Here is a 12434-nt window from a genome sequence, read left to right on the forward strand (position 1 = left end):
ACCCGCTTACAATCACCTGTATGACTGAGAGTCTGTTTTCCTCAGAGGCATCCCCCTACTTTCACCTTATCACTTCACTCAGTGTCCTAGTTGGCTCCCAATTACTCAGTGCTTGTTGGTCTTACTGATCTTCATGCTGGAACTCGAATTTTTGCCACTCACCCCAACATCTGAAATAATGTTTCCAAAATTTCCAATAGCTCATATCTTTGTTTCTCCAGGTTTCTAGTTACTCATCCTTTTAGAGAAGATTTTTCTCTTCATTCCAGTTAGCATTACAACCTCCAGATCTCTTTTCCACCAGACTTCCTAAATTCCTGTCTTGCTTTATTTCTATTCCTAATATATACATACATCTAACTTACCAAAATTTTACCTCGACATTTTCTTCCACTGCCTGACTCATTCTCTGTAGAGTTTAATCTCCATGATGCAGGGGTTAGGCTTTGTTTTGTTGGGGTATCTGCATCCATTACAAAGAAGAGATTTTACTTAGGGAACCAGTTTCTCAAAACCACCAGTAACTTGTAAATCCAAGACAATCTGGGAGGGTTCAAACTTCAGTTCTATATTTGTACATTGTTTTATATGAACCACCCCAATAGGGTGAGCATGTGACATAGCGCTAGTCATAGGTTAGTGTGCTTGTGTCCCACATTAGAGAACCTGAATTCTACCCCTGCCTGGTGCTCTAGGCTCCAGCTTCTTGCTCCTCTGCACTGGGAGCTGGTGCTCACCGCTCAAGTAACCAAACTCCTACTGCCCAGAAGAGAGATCTGGACTAGTTCATGCTCCCAATTTCACCCTCCTTTCCCACCTTCCCACCATGGTGGGCATGGGGTCAGTGAGCCAGCAGAAACAACCTCTCTCACCTTTACAAATAAATGTCTTTTTAAAATTAAAAAGAAGCATTATAGTTAGGAACATGCATATTTACCAATTTTATTTTCTAGCCAATTAGGTAAACAACCTAAACATTCCAAACTAGAAATTACAATACATTTCGTTGGCTTTCCTAACTGTTCTGAAGTTTTTAGGGAAAGGAGGGTTATTAAATCTACCAGAATAGACTGGGTTGGAAAAGCTCTTTAGTTAAATTATACTTGCATTATACTTGCTACATTATCAGAATGTGTAAACTAAGCAAGCTTGATGAAACACATTACAGGTTAACTACTACGCGTTTCAGGTTTTGGATCCTATCACAGATCAGCCTTACAAATGTACAATGTGGGTTTTTTCCTAAGTATTTGTTTAGTGATTATTAATGATCAGGCCAATGAAGCAATTGTTTAGCATAACACTAGGGTTTCTTAACTAACCATGTTTTTTAATTAATGAGGCCAAAAGAATTCAAACTATGCCAAATAAAAGTTGATGCCATCCATTTACAAGAAATAAAAGCCTGAGAGGCGAGCCGAGGGCTGCGGGAGAGGACGTCTAGCTCGGATCCCGAACCCAGTCCGCCATGTGCCCATGGCTCATGGCGGGCTGGGCCCGGACATGCCTGGGTGCGGCCTGCTTCCTTCTGGGGTGAGTACGCCGAGGGGGGAGGCCTCCGTGACTGGGCATGTCCGGGACCCACCCAACACCCTCATTGGGTGGTGGGTGAACGGGATTGGGGAGGGGCGCAACCTCGGGCCTGCAGGATTTAACTTCCGGCTGCCAGAGGCGAGCCGAGGGCTGCGGGAGAGGACGTCTAGCTCGGATCCCGAACCCAGTCCGCCATGTGCCCATGGCTCATGGCGGGCTGGGCCCGGACATGCCTGGGTGCGGCCTGCTTCCTTCTGGGGTGAGTACGCCGAGGGGGGAGGCCTCCGTGACTGGGCATGTCCGGGACCCACCCAACACCCTCATTGGGTGGTGGGTGAACGGGATTGGGGAGGGGCGCAACCTCGGGCCTGCAGGATTTAACTTCCGGCTGCCAGAGGCGAGCCGAGGGCTGCGGGAGAGGACGTCTAGCTCGGATCCCGAACCCAGTCCGCCATGTGCCCATGGCTCATGGCGGGCTGGGCCCGGACATGCCTGGGTGCGGCCTGCTTCCTTCTGGGGTGAGTACGCCGAGGGGGGAGGCCTCCGTGACTGGGCATGTCCGGGACCCACCCAACACCCTCATTGGGTGGTGGGTGAACGGGATTGGGGAGGGGCGCAACCTCGGGCCTGCAGGATTTAACTTCCGGCTGCCAGAGGCGAGCCGAGGGCTGCGGGAGAGGACGTCTAGCTCGGATCCCGAACCCAGTCCGCCATGTGCCCATGGCTCATGGCGGGCTGGGCCCGGACATGCCTGGGTGCGGCCTGCTTCCTTCTGGGGTGAGTACGCCGAGGGGGGAGGCCTCCGTGACTGGGCATGTCCGGGACCCACCCAACACCCTCATTGGGTGGTGGGTGAACGGGATTGGGGAGGGGCGCAACCTCGGGCCTGCAGGATTTAACTTCCGGCTGCCAGAGGCGAGCCGAGGGCTGCGGGAGAGGACGTCTAGCTCGGATCCCGAACCCAGTCCGCCATGTGCCCATGGCTCATGGCGGGCTGGGCCCGGACATGCCTGGGTGCGGCCTGCTTCCTTCTGGGGTGAGTACGCCGAGGGGGGAGGCCTCCGTGACTGGGCATGTCCGGGACCCACCCAACACCCTCATTGGGTGGTGGGTGAACGGGATTGGGGAGGGGCGCAACCTCGGGCCTGCAGGATTTAACTTCCGGCTGCCAGAGGCGAGCCGAGGGCTGCGGGAGAGGACGTCTAGCTCGGATCCCGAACCCAGTCCGCCATGTGCCCATGGCTCATGGCGGGCTGGGCCAGGGCGGCCAGTGCGCCATTTGGCGCCAGGCTGTGCCTACTGGCCGCCCGGCCGGGGAGCTCTGGGGTATTGGACATCTGAATCGCTGCTGAGATAGCTCTAGAGTGACCCCACTGTTTCTGGGATCTGAGTCAATCCTAAAGATTCCCAATGCCAGTAACTCTTCCTTTGAAGAACTTCCAATCCCTTAACAATGCTGAGCTTTGAACACCTATCAAGTAAAAGATAAGCTCCGGCTTGTGTAGCAGGCTGGCACCTAATGGTCCTCGGAGCAACCACGTGCAGGTGTGTGATTTACAGCTAGGAACGGTCCCAATCTGGGAAGCCACAGCTGGGATGAGGTTCCCACCAAGGGGTGTATGTGCTGGAAAGGGGGCTGCGTTCTATCTAGGAAACAGTTGCAGTCACCCGAGGCACTAGTGTGGGCTGGGATTGGATGCACCAGGCCGGTTCAGATCCCAGCACCATCTGGTGTTATGGAGAAACAGGGTAGATGTGGGACTGACTAGGCTGGGTCTCAATCCCCTTCTGAGCCATGTGTGAGCTGTATGTGGGTATGGACGAGCCATGGCTGGGCTGAAACATCCAACAACAAGAGTCAGAATGGGGTGAAAGCCAGCCAGGAAAAGCCACTGTTCCTGCTAGGACAGGACGTGAACTGAGTAGGGTTGGCTCAAGAACCCCCTGGCAAGCGCAAAATCTGGCATTGGGAGGGGTTCTGATGGAGGAGCCTGGGCAACTCCTCTGGCAGGACACAGTCCCTGCAGGTAAGCGCGAGAAGCATGATTGGAAACAGCCCAGAATAGGCCATGGAAAGTTTCCCACTGGCATGCATTCGGCATGGGTCAGGAGCAGGCCAGGCTGAATCAGTTCATGTCATCCTCTGGCAAATCCGATCACCAGAACAGAGTGTGGAATGGGCCGGGTTTGGTTGCGACAAAACCAGTACACATTCTGGAACGCCAGGGCGTGGTTGCCTGTACTGGATATGAATGCAACACCCATCCAGCACACGTGAGATCCAGGAAGGGAGGGGCAGAGCTGGCGGGGGGGTTAAGGGGCTGGTCCCCTCGCTGGACAACCACTCCCACTGGAGAGTGTTGGCTGGGATAGAGACAGACACGACTAAGCAAGGCTACAACACCTGTGCGCTGCATGTGGACAAGATCAGGGCCACAGCATCAGCTGGCAGAAGCTGGCACTGGGGACTAATACTGTCGAGTCAAATCACAGGACCACCTAAAGAGTGCATAAACCGGGACAGAGAGACCTGGGAGGGAAAAAGTGGGTTCCCCCTTCTTGGGTCACTATTCCCGTGGGAGGGCATGAAAACTAGGACGGGGGCTGGGATGGCTAGACAGAGGCACTCAACAACATCTGTGAGGGCTGGATGGTTGAGTCGATTAGATAGAACTAAGCTTTAATACCCATTGACAAGTACCAGAGCCAAATGGGATGGGGGACAGACTGGTCTTCTGCTACACAAATTGGCAAACCAGGGTAGGGGGCAGGCTTGGTGGGGGTTATTGTGGGTCGCCCCGACTAGGCTGCAGCTCCCACTGGTTGATGTAAGGGCCGAACCAGACTGGACTGCAACACCCATTGGTTCCAGTGCAACTCGGGACTGAAAACAGAACCAACACAGCAATTGCAACCACCAGCTGATCAGGGTGATGGACTGTGCCGGGCCCTGTGCTTGCTAGAACATACAAGAATCTGGTCTGGGAATACCTCAAAGTATCTTTGGAGATCTCCCCACTTGAACTGCTGGACTCAGAATTCTAATCAAGAAAAGACAGAAGACAGAATAGGACAATCATTCATATCAGCTACATGTTGGCAGCGAAATATGGGACAAATGGAGACTTCATGATGGACCATATCAATCAGTGGACCACCTCATCGAGCGAAACTGGCAGTGACTCATAACTGGAGAACTATTAACTCCACTTGAGCACATATCTCAGAGCATGCCCCACATATGGGACTTGGGGTGGGCGGGAAACCGGGTGGGGCTTCTCCCTCAATATCCCCTTTTACCTCAGATACATGATGGAAACAATATGGACATAATAGCATTGCCCACCTCCCTATCCCCCCGAACCTTTTTTTTTTTTTTTTTTTCCTTCTCTTTCTTGATTTTCCTTCAACTATAGTTAACTATGTAAAGATTGTCAACAACAATACAATAAAATGGATTATATATATAAAAAAAAAAAAAATAATAATAATAAAAAAAAAAAAGAAATAAAAGCCTAAGGCTACTTATTAAAATGTCGTCCTTTTATCAACTGAGATTTTTTTTTGACCATTTAGGAAGTTTGAATTTATTGATACTTAGAAAGTATATTTGGTACCCACAAGTAGCAAAAATTTGACAAATACTGATCTCCGAATTTTTAAGTTATTCATTATCATTTCAATTAGAGAAAATATGCTAGTAATAATTTTCCAAATAAAACCTTAATTGACATACACACTTTTAAGAGCTCTTACAGAAAACTAAATTAGCAGTTTTGTTCATTGCAGTAATAGATATCTAGAATTGTCATTATTATCTTACCTTATACTGAGGACCCATTTCAAGGGCATGAAACCTGTGCAGTATCTCAAAGTTCTACACTGGGTTGTATTATCAAATTAAATACTTGATACCCTGTTAGACATAGAGATCATTTGACTTTAAGAAGATCACAGACAGAACAGCACATTTCCGTGGAGAAGGTGCACAGTTAGTTCAAAGGCATAGGGAGGAGAAATGTAGCAGAAAAAGTTTGAGGGTGGGGGGAAGTGAAAATCACCACGGCTACCCAAGCTTTCTACCTGCTACAGTGGCACACTGGAGTTCACATGAGGCTTCAGCTTTGGCCAGAGTTCAAGGGTAAATGCTGTCCCTTACCAGAAAAAACGGACAGGATCCAAAATCCTTAGCTTGGGATATTCTGCATCAGGTTGATTCTTATATTTCTACAAAAAGTTTTAGGTCTTTATAACTTGTGCAGCATATCCCAAGATTATGACCTCTCCTCTTCACTTTTGCTCCAATTTGCTCTGGAATTGGAGCATTCCTGCAGGAAGTAAAGTACTCATCATGGATGGGCACCTAAAGTGCATAGAAGGTAGGTGTCAAAGATCAACCTTTGAGCTTTTCCTAAGAGATAATGTAATATATATATGTGTGTGTGTTACAAACATATATACACAAACATATATACATAAATATATATATGTATATGCATGTATATATACATATACATGTGGATATATATATATATATGTATATATATATATATATAACCACTATTTATTTGAAAGTCAGAGACAGAGATGGTGAGATCTTCCATCTGGTTTATTCCCCAAATGTCTCAGCAGTTAGGACTATGCCAGGCTGAAACCAAGAAAGATCAGATTCAAATCTGGGTCTCCCACCCTGAGTGGCAGGGATCCAATTAGCTGAGCTCTCACTACTGTCTCCCAGGGTGATCATTACCAGGCAGGTGGAGTTAGGACTCTGATGTGGGATACTGGCACACCAAGTGGCATGCTAACCACTCCACCAAGTGACCATCCCCAAGATAGTGGCGTCTTACACATAGTCTAGTTTAGACCGAGTAGCTGCACACCTGGGCAGAATGAGGAAACATGGTACTTAATAGTTATTCAGCCACTAGGCCACGCTGCCAAGCCCTTTTTTTTTTTTTTTTTTTTTTTTTAACGAAGAAGTCAAGCTCTCACTATACGCAGATGATATGATTCTTTATGTAGAAGAGCCAAGAGACTCAATACAGAGACTGCTAGAACTTGTACGAGAGTTTGGTAGAGTGGCAGGGTACAAAATTAATGAACAAAAATCAACAGCCATAGTGTATGCGAACAGCCCCAAGATGGAAAAAGACTTAACCAGCAAGATACCATTCAAAATAACAGAGAAAAGTATGAAATATCTGGGAATAAATCTAACCAAAAATGTAGAAGACTTATTTGAAGAAAACTACAATCTGCTTAAAAAAGAAATTGAACAAGACCTCAAAAGATGGAGTAATATCCCATGCTCCTGGATAGGTAAAATCAATATCATTAAAATGTCTATACTGCCAAAAGCAATATATACATTCAACGCAATCCCAATCAAATTGCCCAAAACATTCTTCACAGATCTGGAAACAATGATCCAAAGGTTCATCTGGAAGCACAAAAAACCACGGATAGCTAGAACTATCCTGAAGAACAGGAAGTTAGCAGGGGGAATCACAGTTCCGGACCTCTGGACATACTATAGGGCAGTGGTTATCAAAACAGCGTGGTACTGGCACAAAGATAGAGAGGAAGATCAATGGAGCAGAATAGAAACGCCAGAAGGAAACCCACACAGATACAGCCAAATAATCTTTGACAAAAAGACAAACGACAACCCAGGCAAATGGGAAGGTCTGTTCAATAAATGCTGCTGGGACAACTGGTTGATAGCCTGCAGAAACAAAAAAATAGATCCACATCTCTCACCATACACTAAGATCAGATCTAAATGGATAACAGATCTAAACCTACATCCAGAAACCTTCAAACTTTTGGAAGAAAATGTTGGAAACACACTGGAACACTTAGGGGTAGGCCCTCACTTCCTAAAAAAGACTCCAGATGCAGTAGAAATCAAGACCAAAATAAACAATTGGGACCTCATCAAACTAAGAAGCTTCTGTACAGCTAGAGAAACAATCAACAAAGTAAAAAGGCAACCCACAGAATGGGAGAAGATCTTCGCACACGACATAGGTGATAGAGGGCTAATATCCAGAATATACAAAGAGCTACAAAACAACCAAAATGTCAAAACAAACAAGCCACTCAAGAAATGGGCACGGGAAATGGGCAGACACTTCACAAAGGAACAAACCCAAATGGCAAATAAACATATGAAAAAATGCTCAAGTTCCCTGGCAATAAGGGAAATCCAAATTAAAACATCAATGAGGTACCACCTAACGCCAGTAAGACTGGCCCACATGAATAAAAGCACCAACGACACTTGTTGGCGAGGTTGCGGGGAAAAGGGAACCCTACTCCACTGCTGGTGGGGCTGCAGGCTGGTACAGCCTCTATGGAAATCAGTATGGAGAATATTCAAACAACTCAAATTCAACATACCGTATGATCCAGCAATAGCACTCCTAGGAATATATCCAGAACACTTGTTCTATGAGAAACCAACATGTACTCCTATGTTCATAGCAGCACAATCAGTAATTGCAAAAACATGGAAACAACCAAAATGCCCATCAACAGAGGATTGGATAAGAAAGCTATGGTTCATCTACTCCATGGAATACTACTCAGCTATTAAAAAAAACAAAATGCAGTTCTTTGTGGCCAAATGGGCCAAACTGGAAACCATAATGCTAAGGGAAATGAGCCAATCCCAAAAGGTTAAATACCACATGTTTGCCTTAATTTAAGATGATATGATGTTATGTATAACATGTTATGTTTTGAATGTTATATGTTGTGTATAAACTAAAATTGAAGTATAGGTGAGGTGGTCACAGAAGGTGGCTGGGAACCCGCATTTACTTTTAACATATTGGTTACTCATTACTATGTCAATTAATTCCATAATGATGTAAATTTTTGCTGATGGTATGTTGGAGCTTTCAATTGACTGGGATGATACTCTGCTGGCTATGTCATCAGACCAGAGAGGGTATACCTAAGAAACCGTTGAACTTGACGGGACAATAAGATGCTGGACTCTATGTTTGGTATACGCTTGCAATGGGGAAATCTCAACTGAACTTGAGCTGTGGTTATGCAATAAGGTGGAGGAATCCACCATGGTGGGAGGGTTTGGGGAGGGGTGGGGAGAACCCAAGTATCTATGTAACTGTGTCACATAATACAATGTAATTACTGAAGTTAAATAATAAATAATTAAAAAAAAAAATAGTTATTCAGAAACTAAATCAGTCAACGAATGGGCATCTCATGACTGGTTTTAGAACACAACAGTCATGTTTAATGACTACATGTTTCCATTGTTATAATTAACACTTTGTGTAAATTTAGAGGGGGAAAAATAACTGAAAGTCCTTTAATTTGTCTCTTTTTCGAATCCTCAGATTGTGTGAATATGAAAGCATAATATTTTGGTATCAAAATTAAACAAAAACATTTTGAATTTAAACTTTGTATCTTATTCGTTTCATGATAAGTTTTTTATATCTAGTGTTGGTGACTGTCACTTCAGATACACAATTTTTGAGGCAAAAAAAAAACAGAAAGAAATGCTTCGTCATCCTCAGCTCAGGGAAATATTTTTAAACTTAAAAAGACTTCATTTTGAGCACAGTATAATTTTTGTATACTATAGTGTGGATACCTCCATTTATCTATCCATATATCTATTTAATATACATTTTTGAGTGTGACACATACAGCGCAACAATTAAATGGTTAAAACAACAACAACAATAACAAATTCATGCTAACTCCAAGGGACTGGATGTTTGCTCCTGGAAGATGGATGGTCTAGTTTTAGCAGCTAAACCATATACAAAATAGTATATACTAAGTGCCAAAAAGTAGAATAAAAAATAAATTCACATGTGAGAGGGAGACATGTAGATTGACAGCTGAATTTGATGGGGAAAAAAATCAGCTTTATTACTCACATATGTATTTGAAAGGCAGAGGGAGAGGGGACATGAGGGGACAGAGGAAGAGAGAGGGCCTTCTATCTGTTGGTTCCCTTCCCAAATGGCAACAGCTGCTACTGGGCTAGGCTAAAACTAGGAGCCAGATACTCCTCCCACACGGATAGGGCCCAAGGACTTGGGCCATCTTTCACTACTTCATAAGCAGTAAGCCGGATTGGAACTGCAGCGTCTGGGACTCAAGCTGACACGTAATGCCACTGACAGCAGGTAGTGCCTTAACTTGCTGTGCCACAATGTTGACCCCCCAAAATTAGTTTTAAAGGTTTATTCTTTTAGCAAATCAAACACTTTACTTTCATGTTAGCAAAAGAATACACAGAGTTTATGAAACATTTGTGATTTTTAAAGTAGAACATAGTGTATCTAAACTTATAAGTTATCTACTATTATTCAACACTGATTCAAAAATTAAAACAAAAACTAATTTGAAGATGGGAAAGAAATATCATTATTTTATCCAGGTTACTAGCTGTAATTGTGTAGTTAATTATTTTAAAAAGTCTTGCTTTAGAAACAAAGCTTAGAATGCTTTACTTTAACTCTGAGAGATAACAAATATTGCATAGGTTAATATGCGTTTACTTTAAATTTAACAATGCCTGAAAGATATGAAATAAAACGAAAAAATTAGTTATTCTAATTTTACTAGATGGAATCATAAAACCAATTTTCTAATTACTCATACCAATAAACCATTAAGCTTCTTAACCCTGCGTTCAATTAATATTACAAACTGAATCTTCATGTTTTCAACTAATTTTAAATGATTACACTGGATTTCTATTAGAACTTTAAGAATACCATTACTTCATAAGAATAAAATGAAATAGCATTTGCTGTTATCTACACACACCTACATGTATAATGTACCTATAAATTATTTCCTATACCTTTTAAAAGTGAGTTATGCATGTCAGATGATTAAAAATTAGAATCATACATAGATTTGGAGGGGCTGTCTTCTAAACAGTCACACCAAGTATTTATATATAGTGATGCTCTATCTATTCTATTATAAACTAAAAATGAGAGTTGAAAATAATCTTAATTTCCATGTATGCAACAGTGCAGATACGAATGTTTGTATGTACGTGTCCATTTACGCCAACAAACACCACTCCCCCAGACAGACACTAGGTAGACTCCCTCACCAGTTCACCTGTTTGCACAGGTTTAACTTCACGGAAGCCTCTCCTGCTTGTCTAATTACCCTTTTACTAGTCACTATAATCTTTCTTTGCTATACCCTTTCCCCTACCCCCAACACAAATCACCTTCCACAGTTTAGCTTAGTGACTAATGAATTCACATGTAATATATTAAGATAAAATGAATGAGACCAGAAGTAACAGTCACTCAGTTTCTGTAACAATATAACTTTACATTGCAATGTGGTACCTTTTATGAACACATACTGTATTTCTTGGTTGCAACTCTACAAATGTCATCTCTAAGTGGCATTAAATATATGGCCTAACACCTTAACTCATATATATATATATATATATATATATATATATATATATGATATATAAGTATCAAATAAAGAAGGCCAACTCATATATATATATATATATGTATATACATATACTTGATGTAACATCATTCCCTGAGATTTTCCCTCAAATGTTACTTCCTTAGGGTTGACTTCATTCCTCACTTAACCTGAAAGTGCGCTCTATTCTATGGTGCTCATTCCCTGTCCTCATTCCCCATCTTATCTCTTTATGACTGTATCATCTGATGTTGAATTTGTGTTTATTGTCTGTCTAATTCAGGAAAATGGGGATCTCCTCTGTAATCTTTACTGTGTTTACATAACTGCCTGGTACATGGTAAATATTTGTTAGTGCATCGATGCACTGAAAATTTGCATGGACTCATGTTGCTCTTCACGGCAAAGAATGACCTAATTGCTTTTTTTCAGCTCTGAAGCTGGGAAGCAATCACTTCTATTATTCCACCACCAATAAAACAAGAAATAAAAAACCAAAAACAGCCATTCATGAATCACATCACCAAGGAATGAGGTAGTTAAAAAATTGGAGGAGATATATGCTGGGAATTATTGCACCACATATCAGTGAAATTCAATATCTTCCTGGAACACCAAATCTGTAATTACACTAAATACAAGCTTTAGATTTATTTTTTTGCTCTTTTCTGAGTATTCATTTTATTAGCAATAAAGACATTGATCTACAGCTCTGCGAAATTCTGTTCAATTTTAAAATATAAAGAAGGCCAATGCTAAAATCAAGCGTAGTTCAAAATTCTTGTTGTAATCCTACCTTTCGGCTGTAAAATCCAGACAGAGTGACAATATCCAAACTGACTGACATTTTTACCAGTGGGTAAAAGAAATCATAAATGGGGCCCAGCGGTGTGGTCTAGCGGCTAGGGTCCTCACCTTGGGCGCACCAGGATCCCATTATGGGCGCCAGTTCTGGTCCAGCTCCCTGCTTGTGGCCTGGGAAAGCAGTTGAGGATGGCCCAAAGTTTTGGGACCCTGCACCCACGTGTGGGAGACCCAGAAGAGGTTCCTGGTTCCTGGCTTCGGATATGCGCAGCGCTGGCTGTTGCGGCTCACTTGGGGAGTGAATCATCGGAAGGAGGATCTTCCTCTCTGTCTCTCCTCCTCTCTGTATATCTGACTTTGTAATAAAAATAAATAAATCTTAAAAAAAAATAGAAATCATAAATGAATGGTACAACTTGCCAGAGACCAGCTCCAGCTAAGTTCGGAGCTTGAGAAGGGTGCGTGAGATAGACGTAGAAAGAAGAAGAGAGATGGACCACTACAATTCCAAGATGATTGTGGACCTTGCAAGAAAGCTGCTTTATTTATACAGAAGCAGTACAAGGTTTTCTTTTAGGGGCATTTTGACATAGCCTCCAGGGGGCACAATTTACAGCTTCCTGAGAGATGAT

The 12434-nt window shown here is 43.1% G+C and overlaps 1 long non-coding RNA gene across 1 annotated transcript in view; it reads right to left on the reverse strand.

Moving 5' to 3' along the window:
- The window catches only part of LOC131482079 (uncharacterized), a 55419-nt gene that overhangs the window by 26582 nt on the left and 16403 nt on the right, over positions 1–12434 (reverse strand). The gene's annotated exons all lie outside the window — the stretch shown is intronic.

This window comes from Ochotona princeps, chromosome 15 (assembly GCF_030435755.1).
Source record: "Ochotona princeps isolate mOchPri1 chromosome 15, mOchPri1.hap1, whole genome shotgun sequence".
In the NCBI taxonomy this organism is placed as follows: Eukaryota; Metazoa; Chordata; class Mammalia; order Lagomorpha; family Ochotonidae; genus Ochotona; species Ochotona princeps.